General features: G+C 34.9%; 2 pseudogenes; one reads left to right on the top strand and one right to left on the bottom strand.

The window, feature by feature from the left end:
* LOC137653479 (acid phosphatase type 7-like) overlaps positions 1-3,804 on the top strand; it is an 11,059-nt pseudogene extending 7,255 nt beyond the window's left edge.
* Positions 3,805-4,716: 912 nt separating this feature from the next.
* On the bottom strand, positions 4,717-20,519 carry LOC137653480 (luciferin 4-monooxygenase-like; annotated as a pseudogene).
* Positions 20,520-20,908: the final 389 nt, after the last annotated feature.

Consider the following 20,908-nt stretch of genomic DNA (forward strand, 5'->3'; position numbering starts at 1 on the left):
AATTACTAATAAACATCATATTAAGAGAGAGAGAGAGAGAGAGAGAGAGAGAGAGAATCAAATTACTAATAAACATCATATTAATAGAGAGAGAGAGAGAGAGAGAGAGAGAGAGAGAGAGAATCAAATTACTAATAAACATCATATTAAGAGAGAGAGAGAGAGAGAGAGAGAGAGAGAGAATCAAATTACTAATAAACATCATATTAAGAGAGAGAGAGAGAGAGAGAGAGAGAGAGAGAGAGAATCAAATTACTAATAAACATCATATTAAGAGAGAGAGAGAGAGAGAGAGAGAGAGAGAATCAAATTACTAATAAACATCATATTAAGAGAGAGAGAGAGAGAGAGAGAGAGAGAGAGAGAGAATCAAATTACTAATAAACATCATATTAAGAGAGAGAGAGAGAGAGAGAGAGAGAGAGAGAGAATCAAATTACTAATAAACATCATATTAAGAGAGAGAGAGAGAGAGAGAGAGAGAATCAAATTACTAATAAACATCATATTAAGAGAGAGAGAGAGAGAGAGAGAGAGAGAGAGAGAATCAAATTACTAATAAACATCATATTAAGAGAGAGAGAGAGAGAGAGAGAGAGAGAGAGAGATGAATCTAATGTACTAATAAAAATCCTCCTATTCTTCGCTGTTCTCCCCCACAGTAACTTCAGCAACTACCGAGCCAGGTTCACGATGCCAAATACCAGACGACTGAGAATCTGTACTTCAGCTGGAACGCCGGACCGGTGCATTTCGTGGCTTGTAAACACCGAGGCATATTATTACCTGCAATACGGAACGGACCCGCTCTTTTATCAGTGGGAATGGTTGCTCAGTGACCTTGCTGTGAGTATCTATTCTCTCAGTAGGAAGGGAATTCCAAATTTATTTTATCATCATCATCATCATTATCATCCACTGCAGGACAAATGCCTCAAACGTGTCCTTCCACGCGATTCTGTTTATGGTCTTTCTAGGCCAGTCTACATCCGCAAACTTTCTTAGTTCGTCAATCAATCGTTTTTTCTTCTCTCATCTGCTTCTTTGGCAATTTCCAGGGACCCATTCTGTTATTCTTAATGTCCATCTATTACCTATCACTCTCATTATATGTCCTACCCATGTCCATTTATGGTTAGGATCAAATGTGGAACGAAAATGGGTGTGGCAGAATATGTAGTCATTGACCTGACGGCGGATAGACTATTATGGGTTATTTTCTATTCAATGTCACTCATTTTATTAGTAATGGTTGTATTTTATTGAGTTATTGTTACCGTCGAACTGGAAAATTTTATTTTAAATAGGCTTTTTGTTTTCTTATTATAACAAACGAAAAAATTCAAGGACCAAACATACAGGCACTGTAACATACAGAGAGAGAGAGAGAGAGAGAGAGAGAGAGAGAGAGAGATTGTCTTTAAAATTTATCGATAAATAAAACTTATTCTTAATTAACGGCAATTTATCGACATGCATCTGAAGGAGGCGGCGAAGCCTGCCAACCGCGCCCTGCGACCTTGGATAATCGTCTACGGGCATCGCCCCATGTACTGCTCAGCGAAGGATGGGGACGACTGCACTCACAGGGACTGCTTCCTAAGGGCAGGCATCGCTGGAAAGTGAGAGAACGCACTTCTTTTTTAGTAATTTTTCGCAAATATCAATATCTTCAATAGTATAGTCTTTAGCTCACTGAACCGAACTAGCAATTTTCAAATTGGAAACAAATTGAAAATTATGGGGTTGAATTATATCGAACGCTCTTGATGTTATTTGACTGTTTTTTTTTTTTTTTTAGATGACCCTGAATTGAACCATTTTTTTAGATTTTTGCTTTCTTTATCAACTAACCTAACCTAAATAAGACTGTAGCCATATACAATGTTTTTCTTCATATGTGCACAGTTCAATCTTAAAATGTTTTTAAACCATGAAAGAAAAGTTCCTGGTTACTAGTCATTAAATGCGAAGTTATTTAGATTCAAGTGTAGTTTGAATGTGGAGAAATTTCTGCTTCCCAGAAGCGTAGTTTTGTATTTCAAACAGTAACATTTTTCCTCTACGTCTAGTTTCGTCATGGAAAAACTACTTAAAGACTACGGAGTTGACGTGGCAGTGTGGGCTCATGAACACAACTACGAAAGGATATTTCCTATCTACAATTACACCGTCCTCAATGGCTCAACGGAGGCGCCTTATACCAACCCGAAGTAAGTGACATGAAATGAAAATATATCAGTTAATTTTATAACTACTGGTTGTGCTAACATATACAGTATTGCTGTCACTTATGATGGTAATAAGTTAATAATGAAGAATATTGCAGGATGTTGAAAACGTTCAAGACTCGCATTATGTTGGTCGAGGATTCGTCATTCACGGTTTGATGATTTAGTAAACACAACCTTTCATCCATGTGTGGTAAGGATATGGTCCCCCACAATCCTTCCATGTGGGGCCCCACATGTATACCTGCTGAAAATCTGGAACCATTGTCTGGTCTCTCCTGGTCACAGCCTTGGTGGAGAAGGGGTTTTATGTCTTCAATATATCCTTTGTCTCTGCCATTCACGAGCGACTTTTAAATTTATGATACTCTAATTTTTCAGAAAATAGATTTCCTGTATTTCCTAGAACTTATGAACCGTAATTCTCCTAAACCAGGGGCCCCGTTCACCTCATATCCGGGTCAGCAGGGTGCCAAGAGGACCACGACCCCTTCATGCCCGAAAAACCAGACTGGTCTGCCTTTCGGTCATCCGATTATGGGTACGCTCGACTCACTGTTTACAATGCGACCCATCTTTACTGGGAGCAGGTTTCCGATGACAAGGTAGGCTGAAGAAGAGGATAATTTTCGTAGTGTGTCTCTTTTAAGTACATGTTCACTTCATATTTTTAGCTAAGGGGAGGTCCAGGAAATAGACTTACTTTTCAAATTATTTTTACACTAACGGCAAAGAACTTAATTATAAATGTGTTGTCTAATTCTGCCTTTGAGTAATATATCATTCTCATGAATGACAAAACAGATGTGAAATACAATATTTTTTTTATCCTCTGGAAATAGTTGATTATTAAAACGTCTTTATTTGGTATTTGAATAGCTGATTAGTGACCTGCCAGGCCAACGCCATACCCACTCGCTGATCAGCGGTTCAAATACTAAGAAAAAGTATTGCCTTGTCATCATCGCCACTGATAGTCAGATTATTAGTAATGATAATGTTTAGAGCTATAGATACTATCATCATAGTGTTTATGAATGTTCCTAAATGTTTTTTTTAATAATAGTGCTCTCTCTCTCTCTCTCTCTCTCTCTCTCTCTCTCTCTCTCTCAGGATGGAGCCGTCATTGATTCAATCTGGGTGATTAAGAATTCCCACGGACCTTATGTGGAACTGTATCCGGAATATTATCCGGATAAATAGGGAACATCTGCACGGTCTCCGTGATCTCATTCCGGGAACTAAATATTCTTCATACCTACAAAACCTTTTTTCCTCCATTGTGGCTTTTGCAAAAAAAAAAAAAAAAAAAAAAAAAGTAATGTAGTTTTAGATACAGATTTAAAGAAAAAATACGAATAATTTTATTCTAAAATCTAATTTTCTTTTTTCTGTTATGCATGTAATAGTTAGAGTAAAAATAATATTATTAAATCAAGTAGCAGGTTCATATTGAGTAAATTAAGAATATTCAAATAGCCTCAACTATGTTCTATCATCTGTACTATTACATAATATAAGTCATATTCTGAATTATATTAAGTGCACTGGTAATGATAATGATCACAATAAAGATGATGATATATGAAAAATGATTGTGTTCTTATTCTTGTTTTTATCTATCTATAGATATCCTCCTCATCTGAATTCTTCTTAAGCTAAATTTCATTATTCACTTGTTAATTTGAATAGTTTTCACTTTTTATCATTCAGTTGCAAAATTATCAGCTGAAAACGTAGCTTAAAAATATATTAAAAAAGACACGAAAATATCACACTTTACCGATGTGGTAACGTCCCTGACTGGTGAACGCCAGACAGGGGTTCGAGTCCCTCTCATACTCATTAGTTTCTTTGGTCGTTGCAACCTCACCGTCCTTGTGAGCTAAGGAGAGGGGGTTTGGGGAGCCTATATTTCTATATGCAGAGTCATCAGCAGCCATTGCCTGGCCCTCCTTGGTCCTAGCTTGGGTGGAGAGGGGTCGCGGGCGCTGATCATATATATATATATATATATATATATATATATATATATATATATATATATATATATATATATATATATACATATATATATATATATATATATACATATATATATATATATATATGTATATATATATATATATATATATATATATGGTTAGTCTCTAGGGCATTTTCCTGCTTGATAGGGCAATGTCACTGGTCCTTGGCTCTGCCATTCATGAGAGACCTTTAAACCTTTAATCTGTATTTTACCCTTGACAGAGGCCTATTATACTACATAAGTTCCCCTCAATATAATCAAAGATGATCTAATGTCCACAAAAAAACTGGGCTATGATTAAAGTTTGCTCCCAAAGCGTGTGAGGAAAAGTGTTTGCTGGCAATAAAGTAACTACTTTTAACAGATATTTTCATTGGTGAACTAAAGAGTGCCAGAAAGTTAATTCCAAGCTTAATAAAGAAAAAAAAATAAAAATACATAATAAAAGATGTAAGATGAACCCATTCTCGTTTTATTCTTTGTCAAAATACAATTTTTCTTTAGTTCTCACTGATACAAAACTGGACTCTCATAAAATCTGAAAAGATGCTCTACGCTCAACAAAAACAAAACATTATCTCCAATAAATGCTAGCGAAAACACTGGCAATTGATTTGAGGAATTAAAGCTGGAGTATTTAATCTTCTATGATTAGAGTTTAGACTTGGTGGCTTCGTAAGATTTCTTCAGGAGTCTCCTCATGATTTTCCCCATGTGGTTTTTGGGGATCGTATCGACTAACTCCACTCCTCCCGCCAGCTGCTTGTATGGCATCACTTGCTCTGGTGAAAGAGGCACATTTCATTGTGTGTGATAATAATAATGATAATAATAATAATAATAATAATAATAATAATAATAATAGCAAATTATTATTATTATTATTATTATTATTATTACAAGCTAAACTATAACCCTAATTGAAAAAAAGCAAGATGCTATATGCACAAGGGCCCCAACAGGGAAAAATGGCCCAGTGAGGAAAGGAAATAAATAAACTACAAAAGAAGTAATAAACAATCAAAATAAAATATTTTAATATCAGTAACAACGTTAAATTAGATCATCCATATATAAACCATAAAAACTTAAAAAGAAAAAAAGAAAACAAGAGGAAGAAAAATAAGATAGAATAGTGTGCCCATGTGTACCTGCAAGCAAGAGGGATCTGTTCTTTTGACGGCAAAGTTATATTTCAAATATAATGAATTAATCAACTTGTTATCTCACACTAGTCCTCAGATATCTTAACAATGGGAAGATATAAATGGATCCTTTAACTGACATGTCAGTACTCAGTTCTGTATTCAAAGAACTGCGGAGTTCGTCGACAAATTTGATGTAAGTTGTCAAATGAAAGGGTCAATATTGATAAAGTAGGCTCCTGTCATTGTTAGTAGACAAATAAACACAAAACATTCCGAAATCCCTATGATTTAGGAACGAATTTAGACAAAAACTATGACTAGATCCTTGATTGAAAATAAAAGTGTTTTTTTATGTCCCAGTAATTAGGAAGAACTAAATTATTTCACTATAGTAAGGGTTTATCGCATTTTATTAAGGAATAAAAAAATGCGGAAAATCGTGTTTGAAAATTGACAATATTCAAACGTCGACAACTTCATTTTTTAAGATATCTCAAATCTGTTTTTGCATTTCAAAGCTTATTCTCTTTACTTTTCAACCTATATAACATCATTCACATAATTATAATCTTAACCCCAAAATATTTACGACTGAGAGATAAACTCTTACTGTATGGAACGCATCTAATGTAAACAAGCGAAGATCATCAAAGCCCTTTAGAAATTAGACATAATCAATCTAAACCAATCACTCGCCATTACCTGCAACATTCTTGATTATGGCCTCTTTATCGATAATTGCTCCTTTCATTGGCACTATCCACGCCCTTGGCACTTCTCCTAAGCGCTCGTCGGGTATTCCAGCCACTGCGACTTCTTCGACGCCGTTCATCTTCTTGATGATATCTTCTAGCTCTGCTGGAGCGACCTTTGGGAGTTATGCAGGAGTCTAAGTGAGATTTAGTTATATGTGTAGATATTACCCTGGTCACAAACACAAATACTTCTGTCACTCTATAAGCTTACACACACACACACACACACACACACACACACATATATATATATATATATATATATATATATATATATATATATATATATATATATATATATATATATATATATATATATATATATATATATATATACTATGCTTAGGAGTATGTGCTCCCTGCTTTTTGCTATACCTGTATCATAGAATATATAACGTAGAACATAGTCTTATGTGTAACAAAGGGATATACCTTCACATGCTGATGACCCTTACTAAAGCAAATTCGAACTCGAATTCAGACTGTATCCCTTTGCAGTTTTCTATAAAGGAAAACAAAATAATCTCACCTGATATCCTTTAACCTTGATTAGATCTTTGATTCTTCCCGTGATGTAAAACACATCCTCTTCATCGAAGTAGACAACGTCTCCTGTGTGAAGCCATCCTTCCGGATCAATAGTCTCAGCCGTAGCCTCGGCATTGTTGGCGTAGCCTAACATAATCGAAGGTCCCTTGAGGCACAATTCCCCCTCTTGACCTTCTCCCAAAACCTCACTGGTCTGCAGGTCTATGACCTTTGGTGTCAAAGAAGAAATGACATAATGTTCTTATGTGATTACGGATGGACAACGAATATATGGAATGTAGGATGTTATATCAGTCTAGATTAATCATTTCTGAAATTCCTCAGTACCTTTGCTTGAAATAGAGGACCGAATTTCCCAATGCAAAACGGTTTTAATTCCATGTTCGGCGTGACGCCAGACCCAGCTCCACTGGTTTCCGTTAGTCCGTAACCCTGCACTATCATCCGTCCACTCTTAAAGAATGAATAATTGGTTATGTGGGTCTAGCAGTGGAATCATAGACGGGATTAGTGTAATGCATGATCAATGATAAATTGTCTTACTCACAACTATAATCAACCTATTTTACCTTTACCTTTTCAGTTACATTTTCCAGAGTACTTGCAGACACGGGTTCGGACGCGGTCCCAAACATCAATAGAGAAGACAAATCTGCAGTTTTCACGAGAGGTGTATTTTCGAGGAACCTCAGGATGTAAGGAACAACGGGTGCAAATGTTACCTGAAACAGTCAGATTGCCAATAATAATATTTTTGCAGTTTGAATGGACTTAAAACTGAATACACCAGCCACCCGTTCTCATACTACTGCTAGAGTTATGGGGTCCTTTTACTTGCTAAACAGTACTACATTGGAATATTCTCTCTGGTTAGATTAATTTTTTCTTTTTTTTTTAACATATACCGAATAATCTGGCCTATTTTTTTTACATATTCTCCTCTGTCCTCATACACCTGACAACACTGACATTACCAAACAATTCTTCACCCAAGGGGTTACTGCACTATCATTGTTCTGAGGCCATTTTCCTTTAGGTAAGGGTGGAGACTCTTTAGCTATGGCAAGTAGCTCTAGTCTTGGGTAGTGCCATAGCTTCTATACCATGGTCTTCCACTGTCTTGGGTTACAGTTCTCTTGCTTGAGGGTACACTCGGGCCCTCTTTTCTATCTTATTTCTCTTCCTCTTGTTTTCTTAGTTTGTATAGTTTACATAGAAGATATTTGTTTTGGTGTTGTTGCTGCTCTTAAAATATTTAATTTTTTCCTTGTTTCCTTTTCTCACTGGGCTTTTTCCCTGTTGAAGCCCCTTGGGCTTATAGCATCCTGCTTTTCCAACTAGGGTTGTAGCTTGGCAAGAGACCAAGTAGTTATACATCTGGTAATGCCCCTAAGCGTGACCGGATATATATATATATATATATATATATATATATATATATATATATATATATATATATGTGTGTGTGTGTGTGTGTGTGTATATATATATATATATATATATATATATATATATAGAGAGAGAGAGAGAGAGAGAGAGAGAGAGAGAGAGAGAGAGAGAGAGAGAGAGAGAGAGAGAGAGAGAGAGAGAGTGTGTGTGTTGCTCTATAGGCCTATTATATAAGGGACAGTAATGAAATTCCAGCAATCCCTCTCACTATCCTCAACGAGTTCTTTCCAACAGTCCTTCCTCTCTTCCCTCAAGTGCCCGAGTTCCTGCCCAATAGTACGGGACTGATAACATTACCTTGTGTTCTTCAATTGCCTTAAAAAACAGCTTGGGAGAGAATCTTGGGAGGATGACCACTTTCCCTCCCGTGAAGAGGGTGATGACCGCCAGGTTGAAGCCCATCAAGTGGTAGAGAGGCAGGAAGATTAAACTCGATTCCAAGAGGTTGAAGTCTACCGATGGGGTCTGGCTGGCCATGAACCTGAGAAGGAGAGTTGAAAAAGAAGATTGCTTGAGAGGAGGTGAGTGGGATGGAGAGGAAAAGGAGGCTAGACTAGAGAAGAGACAAGAATGGAAATAGGGAAGGGAAAGAAAATAGGTAAAAGGAAAATGGAATAGGTAGACGAGAGAAGGGGAAAGAATGGAAATAGAGAAGGAAAGAAAAATGGGTAAAAGGAAAATGGAATAGGTAGATGAGAGAAGGGGGAAAATGGATGTAGGAGGGGAAAGCAAATAGTAAAGACAAAATGGAATAGGTCAGATATATACATTTTTCACCAGGGAAATCTAAACAAGTAGATTTCTTATGCGAAACCATATTGTTTTTTTCTTATGTCATTTTAAATATTTTCAACATCAACCCTCTTTGAAAATACGCAAATAATTATCAAACAAATAATATATTAAATTACGATGAAGCTATATATATATAATTGAGTGATATTATTCAGCTGATCTCGTATATATTGATATGTATTATTTAGAAAAATATACTGACGATTATATTCCCCAAATATTGAACTTAAATTGTAAGATTGTTGCCATTGAAAAAAAAAAATCTCAAATTATTCATCAGTACAAACGAAAAGAAAACAGTTCAGTGAATCATTACTGTATCAATTTTTGTATCATTCAAAACAATAAGCCTCAGTCCACTACTTTTAGTGACTCTAAAAGGCATTTCGTAAGGTGCAGAAATAAAGTAGGATAGCAATAATCATCAGTTCAATCAATAGGCCTCTTCATCTTTAAGTCGTTCAAATTCAGATGGAGAGGAGCTTAGGTACTGATCATACGCAGATATGGTTAGTTGTTAGGCCTAGGGCATTTTCCTGTCCCTTTAAACTCTCAGCGTCTTGTTAACCCCGGAAATATAATTCAAGGTAGAAAATAGGTTGAGGAAATTAGTAAATATAATGTACCTCTAGAAAAATAAACGGCCTTTTAAAGGACCCGATTGACAAAGGAATAGGCCTATCTACATTTCACAAAATTCCAAAAATGTAATAAGAAATCTATAAATAGAGATGTTGCCTCACTTGTCTTGAATCCTGGAAGATACTAGGTTTCGGTGGGTGAGCATGACGCCCTTGGGCATGCCTGTAGTGCCAGACGACAGGGGCATCAGGGCTACTACCGAAGCAGCGTCAAAGGCGCCTTCCTGTTGGGTTCATCAGGGGAAGGGCTCGTTCATGACAACAATAATTGTCCTTATTGGATACTTAAAGAGTACTTAAGGGTAAATATTATATATATATAAATACTGTATATATATATATATATATATATATATATATATATATATATATATATATGTGTGTGTGTATATATATATATATGTATGTATATACATATATATATATATATATATATATATATATATATATATATATATATATATATATATACAGTATATGTGTGTATAAGCAGATCACATTGAATTAGATGCTTAAATATTATAAAAAAATCATTATCAAAATTACTGCATATATGAGATAACTAACATTTACAAAAGCTTGTCAGTGAAAATGTTGTAATCACTGAGTACGTAAATATCAATATAAATGCAAATCAATAAATATAAAAAATAAAATTCACCTAAACAAAAAGAAATAAAGAGACTTGACATTTCTAGTTTTTAAGAGAATTTTATGATATAGGCCTAATCTTATCTATTATTATGTAAACTATCCTACCATATTTCCCGGCTCGGGTGCCGAGGATTTCATGAGGACACTGACAGAAGGGCGCGAGAGTGCCCTTTCCCAATGACCCACAATTGTCTTAGGGCATTGGGGGACGCCAATTCCTTAAAGAGGTCCTCTACTTTTTGTGCCACACCCTCGTGGGATACGACCCATCTCACCTCGCTTACACCAATGATGTGTCTCAGTTCCTCTGTTGGTGGGAAGAAATGGAGATTTATGAGGGAAAAACATGGGTCACGTGTCAGAAAAACTGGAGATCTTTCATGTATGCATTTTGTAAGGAAACTGTAAAATGGGAGTGAATTATGATTATTAATCTCTTACTTCTACATTTGTTGATATGGATAATGAAGTAAAAGTTCAGCATAAAAAAGATGAAAAAAAAAATAATTACAATACTGTAATTATAATTGCAAATAATTCTAAACAGCGTATTTCAATATTTTGATCGAAATTTCTTTACATTTAAGAGACGTGAACAATAAAAAAAAAAACATTTAAGACAATAAAAAATCACTAAAGAAATCGAACTAATAACTACAAGGGTAAAAAACGGCGCTGAAGCTCACCTTTCGTGGAATTTGGATTCACCAGCACACAAGTGGCGCCCGAGAGCATGACGGAGAAAGCGACGGGAATCATATCGATATGGTTGTATGTTATCAGCATCACTTTTTCCCCAGGACCCACTCCTGAGGCAGCCAGGCCATTGCGCATGGCTGGTATAATGCGCTGTAGATCATCGAAGGTGTAGTACTTGCTCGTTATTCCGTCAACCTGAGGTTGTTGTTGCTATCAGTGTTGTTATTATTATGATTCAGTCGCAAATACTACATCGGCGTGATTGTTGGTGTAGTTAAAAGTCTTACTATTATATATCGATATATGGTATTCAGTTTATATACTGTATATATATATATATATATATATATATATATATATATATATATATATATATATATATATATATATATATGATAAATTTTTGCACATTTAAACGTGTTTTTCATATTTCAAATAAGCCATATATATTAATACATTAAGGTCTGGATTCTCTTAACGACCTTGGGATCAGAGCCCCAGGCGAAATCACTCAAAGACTATAGTATCAGACCGGCCGGGATTTGAACCCTGATCCAGGATACCTGTATGCCAGTGACCATACCACTCAGCCACGAAGAAAGATAAAAGTCAATGACAATTCTTCTGTGTATATACCTGTCAAAATCAGGTTTTCTGTACTTAGAATTGAAATCAACCCTTCTTCACCATCGTAGCTAATTGGTAGGTTTGGGACTTGGCATTCGATTAATGATAAATTTTTGCACATTTAAACGTGTTTTTCATATTTCAAATAAGCCATATATATTAATACATTAAAGTCTGGATTCTCTTAACGACCTCGGGATCAGAACCCCAGGCGAAATCACTCAAAGACTATAGTATCAGACCGGCCAGTATTTGAACCCTGGTCCAGGTATATGTACAGAAGAATTGTCATTGACTTTTATCTTTCTTCGTGGCTGAGTGGTATGGTCACTGGCATACAGGTATCCTGGACCAGGGTTCAAATCCCGGCCGGTCTGATACTATAGTCTTTGAGTGATTGCGCCTGGGGTTCTGATCCCAAGGTCGTTAAGAAAATCCAGACTTTAATGTATTAATATATATATGGCTTATTTGAAATATATATATATATATATATATATATATATATATATATATATATATGTGTGAGTGTGTGCGCGTGTGTGTGTCAGGTCTCCCTTCTTTTAGCCCTTTTCACCAACACTCCTAATTCCCACTCATCAGCTTTTGCCTCTTCATGGCGCATTCTACAAAATAAACGTGTAAGTATTCTGGGAGTCACTTAATTTTCAGCCAGTATCATTTAGTTATTCCATAGTATCCAGGGGCTTTCCATTTCTTGATTTTTTTCTTATAGAGGCATAACACTTATGTCAGTTGTTATGAAAATATATAGTATGTTTATTCTAAAGAGACTGGATAGAAAAATTAATGAAAAGCGGAGAGATGAACAAGCAGGATTTCGAAAAGGTAGAAGTTGTACTGACCAAATTTTCATTTTGAGATATGTTGTACAGCAATGCGTAGAATTTAGAAATCTACTTTTGATGGCATTTGTGAACTATGAAAAAGCCTTTGATAATGTGCACTGGCCAATTTTGTGGAGAATCTTGCTTTATTATGGAATTCTTCTTAAATATGTTAATTCGATTAAGTCTGTTAATGAGCATAGCAATTGCAAAGTTAATGTTAAAAGAGTTATATCAAATGAATTTCAAGTGAACAGCGGAGTACTCCAAGGGAATGTGCTATCTCCTATGTTTTTATCCTATTCATGGATTTTGTAATGTGTAGAACAGTAGGTGATGGTAGAAAAGGATTAGACTGAATTGTTAATAGGAATTTAGAGTATGCTGATGACGCTGTCATTAGCAGAACACCACAGGATTTGCAACGCTGCTTTACTAGAATGCATGAAATATCGCAGGAGGTTAGGCTCAAGATAAATAGAAGAAAATCAGAGATGATGAGAGCGGAATATACAATGGAAGATGAAATATTGGAAGGAGGAAGGATTATTGAGGTAGAATCATTTAAATATTTAGGAATTATGATATCTAATACAAGGTCTTTAGAATTAGAGTTTAGTGAAAGATTGAAAAAAAAAAAGCAAATCAGACAATTTGGAAATCAAATCGCCCGACATTGCATATAAAAATCAGACAATATCAGTTTAGTAAGATCGGTATTACTATATGGGCATGAATCATGGTATGACAATGAAACAATCTCCAATAGACTTAGTAGATTTGAGAACAAAGCCCTTAGAAGAATATTTGGAGTTAAATGGCAGGACATGATTAGAAACGAAAGTATAAGAGAGTTTACTCGAGTGCCATGTGTGGATGAGATCATGGTGAGGGGTATATGGAGATGGTTTGGCCATGTTCTTCGCACACCCCAGGAGAGATTAGTTCACCAAACGTTTAGCTGGACTCCACAAGGCACTAGATGAGTTGGAAGACCCAGGCCTACATGGCTGAAGAACTATGAAGAGGGAAGTGGATGATGAATGGAGAATTATTGAATTAAAAGCTCAATAGGCATAGGAGGATATATATATATATATATATATATATATATATATATATATATATATATATATATATATATGTATATATATATATATATATATATATATATATATATATATATATATATATATATATATATATATATATATATATATATATATATATATATATATATCTAGTATGTGTGCGCAATTAAAAAAATCTGAAGCTCCTGAGTTATCCAACCTCAGCATTCTAAAATATTGTTTATCACCATCCATATGGATATTAATGTAGCATAAGTTTTTCAACGATGATAAAAAATGCGTATGTGAAAAGAAACATCACATGGTATATAAGTAGCAATTGTATTTTTGGAGTTACAAATCATTACAACAATTCATCACTAACCAAAGCTTTGGAACTTCCGTTATGTTCAGATAGACTTGAGAGCATATAAGAAGCATAATTAACGTTCGGAATTTCGGGGAAAGGAACATCGCCTTGCCAGGTAACAATACGACCACCTTGTCCAGTCGCCATTTCGTTTTAGTCTTGTCGTCCCCTGGAAATAATAATAATAATAATAATAATAATAATAATAATAATAATAATAATAATAATAATAATAATAATAATAATTGTAGGCCTATAAATGAACTGGATTCAAATGTTTAGTGATTGGTACACATAAGGTATGGTGTAGCCACGGTCCAGATATACTGGGTGTATTTGCTTTCCTTCGGAGAAATTTCAGTTGAAAGGAACTTACGTGATAAAATGCTAATCAGGCTAAAATACAAGATCTATAGCACAATAATAAGACTAGTGTTAATGTAGATTGAGGAATTAGCAAAGCTTGAGAGGACCAGGATGAGAATATTGAGGTGGTTTATGGGAATATCATTGGTATAAAGATTGGAAAATCATGAAATAAGAATAACGGAAGTAGTAAAGCTTACAAAGGCGACAAGAGCCACCTATCACGACTAGTGTGGGCGTATTTGAGGGTGGATGGTGGGGAGGGAGTTACGAGGGCTTGGGAGGAACCTATTAAAGGGAGGGGATCGAGATGAAGGCAGAGAATTAGATGGCGAGATAAGGTGAAGGATGATATGGAGAGAAGAGGTTCAGTGGAAAAGGATGCTTTTGACAGAAGGCATTGGAGAGTGTTCATCAGGCAACCGACCCTTAATGTAGAGATAACGGTGGGAAAGAAGAAGAGAAGCAGTTGTTTAAAATGAATTATGGGATACCAGAAAACAATCCTCCTATTTAAGTATCTCTATATATACAAGTTTTACAGTCATCGATAGTTGATGTCAAACTGAAAAAAAAAAATCGATGACAATGATAAGGGAAACTAATGAACATTTAGTGATTTTAAGAGTAACTGGCAACTGTTTTTCCGTCCCAAGCTCTTTGCATTGATGTCTTCAGCGGTAGCCTCAGTTTAACAGTCTGAGTCTGAGTTATTGTTATTTGTGAATTAGTCGTCGACTTCTCATGTTTACACAGAATAACATCTAATCCACGTTTGCTGATTTTATCAGGTAAAAGCACAGCATTTCCTCTAGATTATGTTGCAACCATTTATGAGATACGAATCATGTATGGATAAAGAATTGTGAGATAAAGGAAGTTCTGATGGTCGATGATATTCAGATAAGGTGTGTTTGTTAGGCCGTAGGGCTTGATCAATTATTGATGTAATGTACATTTTGAATATACAGTATATACATATATATATATATATATATATATATATATATATATATATATATATATATACATATATATATATATATATATATATATATATATATATATATATATATATATATATATATGCATGTGTATGTAAATAATGTAGGCGGCAAGGAATTATGAAAAGTATAGCCTACCTATTCACAGTTGCTGTTGCTAAAGTGATTCATAATGCAATTTAATATATTTTTTTTTTCAAATGTCTTGGGTAAGAAACTCCGAAGTGACCAGTAAACACGTGAATTGCTAACCCAAAATATTTGAGTACACCATAATTCTAAAAAGGCGTAGGTCTTGAGAAATAACCATTCATTTCCCACACATATGTAAAATAAACGTGCTAGTCTCTAAAACATACGTGGATGAATATGTCTTCGGTGCTATTAACTAATAGGCCTATGGTAACGAAAAACCAAGTGGCTGAATTTGTTTCAGGGTTTTTTTTGGGGGGGGGGGGGGGCTGGGCGGGTATGAGCTATGATACTTATTATAAAACTTGAAATGCGTTGTTACTAATAGCTTTCGATTAACTCGAACATATTTTATATTCGTCTGCATTGAAAAAGGCCTGGATTTAATGGAACCTTCCGAACCGAACCTAACCTAACCTAGGCCGGCGTCGTCTTCGTGCCTGGGATTTAGGTGATCAGCTAAATATATGCAATAGAAATTAATTTTGAAAACTGTTCTTATCGTCATCATCATCTCCTCCCACGCCTATTGACGTAAATGGCCTAAATAATTCCGAACGGTTCAAGAAATCATATTTTAACTCTTTAGGAGCGAACATTGTAGTTAGAACGTTTAAATAGAAGAGAAATAAGTTTTTTTTTCGTGAACCCGTGCGTGCTGGTCAACCAACAGAATGCATAAAAATTTAGTTCAAGCTGGGCTGGCCTTATGCCAGAACGTGAATATGCCAACAGGTGGTTATTATTATTACATTGGCTTTTCATTGCTTGGGCGTCTGTGTATGGTTAATTGGAAGACTTTAATTCCATGAACCATGGTGGAATTCTGATGTTGGTACCGTAACCTGATGGACATTCATAGCTTCCGTGACCAGTGAGTGTTCAAGCGGAGTTCAAATATCAAATTGAAATTTTCAATGCCGTCAGTTGTGAAGGGAATTTTCAGACTTTGTGTAGCCACTTTTATTTTATGATACATTATCTTGTATGTTAGAATTTATTGTGGCGGGAAATACAGTTATTATAGACACATACAGTATATACATACACACACACACATACATATATATATATATATATATATATATATATATATATACACATATATATATATATACACATATATAGATATATATACACATATATAGACCCATGATAAATTTGACGAGCCTCGTAATAATAGCATATAGATTCTACTCATCTGAAATAATATCGGCTGTAAATTATGCAAATTACATTTGATAAATGTACTGAAAATGGGTGAGATTACCCGAAGATTCTCATTTTAAAACAATAATAAAAAGTATCTTCACTGCCTGCGTTTCTAAGAATGCAGGGTTTGTTAAATCAGAAGCTGATCTAATCTTTTCTATTCGTTACTTAAAGGACAAGTAATAGCAAATGTTACTTGTCTCTGGTGGTCTCTCAGGCCTTTTATAGATCCACCTTTTTATTATTATTATTATTATTATTATTATTATTATTATTATTATTATTATTAGCTTAGCTACAACCCTAGTTGGAAAAGCGGGATGCTATACGTCCACGAGTGAACAGGAAAAAGTAGCCCAGTGAGGAAAGAAAATAAGGAAATTAATAAACTATATGAAAAGTAATAAACAATTGAAAATAATTGTTTAAAGAAAAGTAACATTAAAACATCATTCATATATAAACTAAAAAAAAGAGACTTGTGTCAGCCTATTAAACAACATTTGCTGCAAGTTTGAAATACCTGGTTAGGAAGATCATTCCCCGAATAGGTCACAGCTGAAATAAAAAATCTAGAATGCTGTGTAGTATTGAGCCTCATAATTGGCGTCTCTCTATTGAGACGACAATGGCCTCATGATGAAGGTCTTACTATTAGAATTAACTGCATACCTTGTATTACGAACATGGTTGTATGCTACTGTCCAGGAAGATATGAATGTAAAGTATGGTCAGATTTATGAGAAATCTTATACACCATGCATAACGAAATTAAACGAACTATAGTCCGACCTTTGCAAAATGAAGGTTGGGGGTACTTGAGCCGGGGATACACCAATGCCTTGCTGTCAAACAAGGTGCCAATTATCAGATTTAGGTTAAAGACATTACAGATAGCTTAACACACACGGATACAATATAAACGTGAATATTTTATCATATTAAAGAAAGGTAGACTTGTAACGCACGAGCCACTTGTAAAGCGATAAAAAAAATGTGGCATACAATGTGCGGTTCTGTTATGTAACGATTGCTCGTGGAAAACGTGTTCGATGTTGTTGTATATATGAGCCGTGTGTAATGGATAAATAATTTTTATGGGAGCCATAAATGAGCAAGTTTATGATTAAAGATCAGACAAGACACACGACTCAATAGAGATATAAGCCGGTAACGGTTTTCTAATTATTTTCCTGTTAACTTTCTGTGTTGACACAGACACAACTCGCTTGCATCTACATTAGCCAAACTAAAAAAAAATCCCTCAACATAAACCAGTATTTCATCAGGAGAAGCAGTACGGAGGAATTTTCGATATTGCAAAGGCAATTAATTGAAGACACATTATATATATATATATATATATATATATATATATATAGAGAGAGAGAGAGAGAGAGAGAGAGAGAGAGAGAGAGAGAGAGAGAGAGAGAGAGAGAGAGAGAGAGAGTGAGAAATAAAAATTATTGTCGTTGACCATGCTGTAATTAATATCTCACTCACTTCATGTACATGTAATTTATAATAATATATGGTGCTCACAGAGAGACATATGCACACATTTTATGTATGGCGACGCAACATACAAATTTGGCGCCTCAATGACTTAGCATAGGTGGAAACATGGGAACATCGTGTGAAGGGGTTATACCCTGCTTGACCACCCTAAACCATGGTTTTAGATTGTCGAGACAATAATTTAATGGCGGTGTCAGAGATATAATATCAAGATCAGGAATAAGAAATTTAATAAACCGTAAGTTCCTTTCCAACATGTTAAGAATCACGCCTAAAATTTTCAAAGTCATACAGAGTTAAAGAAGCATTATAGACCTACTTACAATCATACTTGAGTTTTGTTAGGATTCAACCTCATGCCCCATAATTTGCACCATGTACTAATTATAGCTAGATCTCTATTAAGCGATTCAATAGATGGAATTGATGCAAAAAGAGTAGCATCATCTTCACATGCAACGAGCTTGCTTTCTAGGCAAACCACATGTCATGTGTATAAAGTATGAGAAGTAATGGGCCGAGAGCACTACCCCGAGGAACACCAGATATCACATTCCTATATACACTACGGTGCCCATCAACAACAACTCTGCGACCTATTACTTAGAAATTCAATAATGATGCTAAGATAAGGCCCACCCACTCCCAACTGATTAAGTTTGAAAACAAGGGCTTCATGATTAGGCTAACACGGTCAAAGGCAGCACTAAAATCAAGGCCAATCAAACGATCTTCCTGACCACAATTAAGGGATTTCTGTACAGCATTGGAGATTGTAAGAAGGCATCACATGCTCCAAGGCCTATACGAAAGCCAAATTGCAACTAGGAAACACATGATTTCCTTCCGCAAACCTATTTAGACGTTTTGCCAGAAGACGTTCAAAAGCTTTAGTTAACATGGGTCATGGAAATTGGGCGCTAATCAGTTGGGCTTGAGCTATCACAAACACATTTACATAATGGAGTAACATTACCGATTCTCCAACCAGTGCTAAAAGCGCTTCTTGCTAACTTGCGCAAAATAACGGATAACTTTTGAGCTAAGGAATCTGCACTTTATAAAACCATACGAAAGACAAATACCATTTGGGTCTACACCTCCATAAACATAAAGGTCCTTCAAGAGAGCTTTAATTTCACGAGATCGAAAAGCTTAACTAGTTGGTTTAGCCTCGGGAAAACAGGAATGATGAAGATCAAGTTTCTCATTTCTTTGTTGGCATCAGCCAAAAGGGTTACCTTTTCCTTTGGACAGTGAGTGATAAAGCCACATATGAAAGTTTATTTCAATGTTACTGTTATTAGAAAATTTTATTTCAATTGTTCATTGCTTTTCCTGTAGTTTATTTCATTGTTTCTTTTCCTCAGTGGGCTATTTTTCCCAGTTGGAGTCCTTTGGCTTATAGCATCCTGTTTTTCCAACAAAGGTTTTAGCTTAGCTAATAATAATAATAATAATAATAATAATAGGGTGGATATTTAGGCTTGAAAAGCCTACAAGACGTCCGTCTGGTGAGAAAAGAATGAATTTTGAAATTAGCATGAAATGGTAAAGTAAAGTCTCTAATTTTGATATATGTTGAAGTTCCTAATTGTCAAACTGATGCATATAATAAGAAATACTGCATAAACAAACTAGCAGATCTGAAGAACAACAGGAAGTTAGAAGAGTAATAAAGCAATATGGAAAATAAATAGAATGAAAAAGTCTTCTCTAAATTACACCATGTAGAAAATCCAGCTTTAATACGGAAACTTTTAATCTCGTTTATTTTAAGATAAATAATTAAAAGATTAAACTAATCTTCAGTGTTCTAAAATCTTTATCATGAAGTTCTATTTCTAAATAAATTGCATTTTGATCGCATTAAAAGTTATTTCTCTTGCTTGAGGGTACACTCAGACACACTTTTCCATCTGTTTCTTTATTTCCTTTCCTTTTTGGGCTATTTTCCTTGTAGGAGCCTTTTCCAACTAGAGTTGTAGCTTATCTAGTAATAGCAACAACACCAATAATAATATTGTCACACGCGTTTCCAGTTTGTCTAAGAATTTGTCGTATATCATCTGATTTTACTTTAACGTCAGAAAAAAAAAGTCCGTTGTAACTATTCAGGTTTGGTAGATGCTACAAAATTCAATGAACGAAAATATTTCGGTAAGTTGAAAACTCCCATATTCAACTTTCAAACGGCACGAGCTTCACATTTCAAGAACAGCACTTACACCTTACAGCCAACAAGACAATAAGGAAGTGATCATCTAGCGTTTAAAAGGCCTTGGCCAGTATAGACTTTTACGTCTTTTTGGCATCGAATTCGTTAGACTAGTTTCTTGTTACTGTCGTTCTGTTATCAACTGCATTGTAAAATATAATTTTATAAAAAAGGAAAATATTGTAGTTATATTCTTATATTGAAAGGTAATACTGATTATGTTCTAATCGCAATATCATATTTCAGTGGTATTAAGTTGAAGCCAGGGTATCAGAGTTCGAAGAGCAGGTCGACTTTATCGGTTAGATATGATATCTAGCATCTGGAGATCTGAGAGATAGTACCTTAATTTTATCTCGACACGGACGGCATTTTGATTAGTATTCTCTGTCACTATTCTTTGATAAAAAATAAAAACATCTTCGACCTATGAGTCTAGATGTATAGATTTAATGACAACGTTCATGGTGTATAAATTACTATGAAAAATAATGTATGATTGACACCTGTAATTATTAAAAAAAAAAAAGTGC

The sequence above is a fragment of the Palaemon carinicauda genome, chromosome 14 (assembly GCF_036898095.1).
Source record: "Palaemon carinicauda isolate YSFRI2023 chromosome 14, ASM3689809v2, whole genome shotgun sequence".
Lineage (NCBI taxonomy): Eukaryota > Metazoa > Arthropoda > Malacostraca > Decapoda > Palaemonidae > Palaemon > Palaemon carinicauda.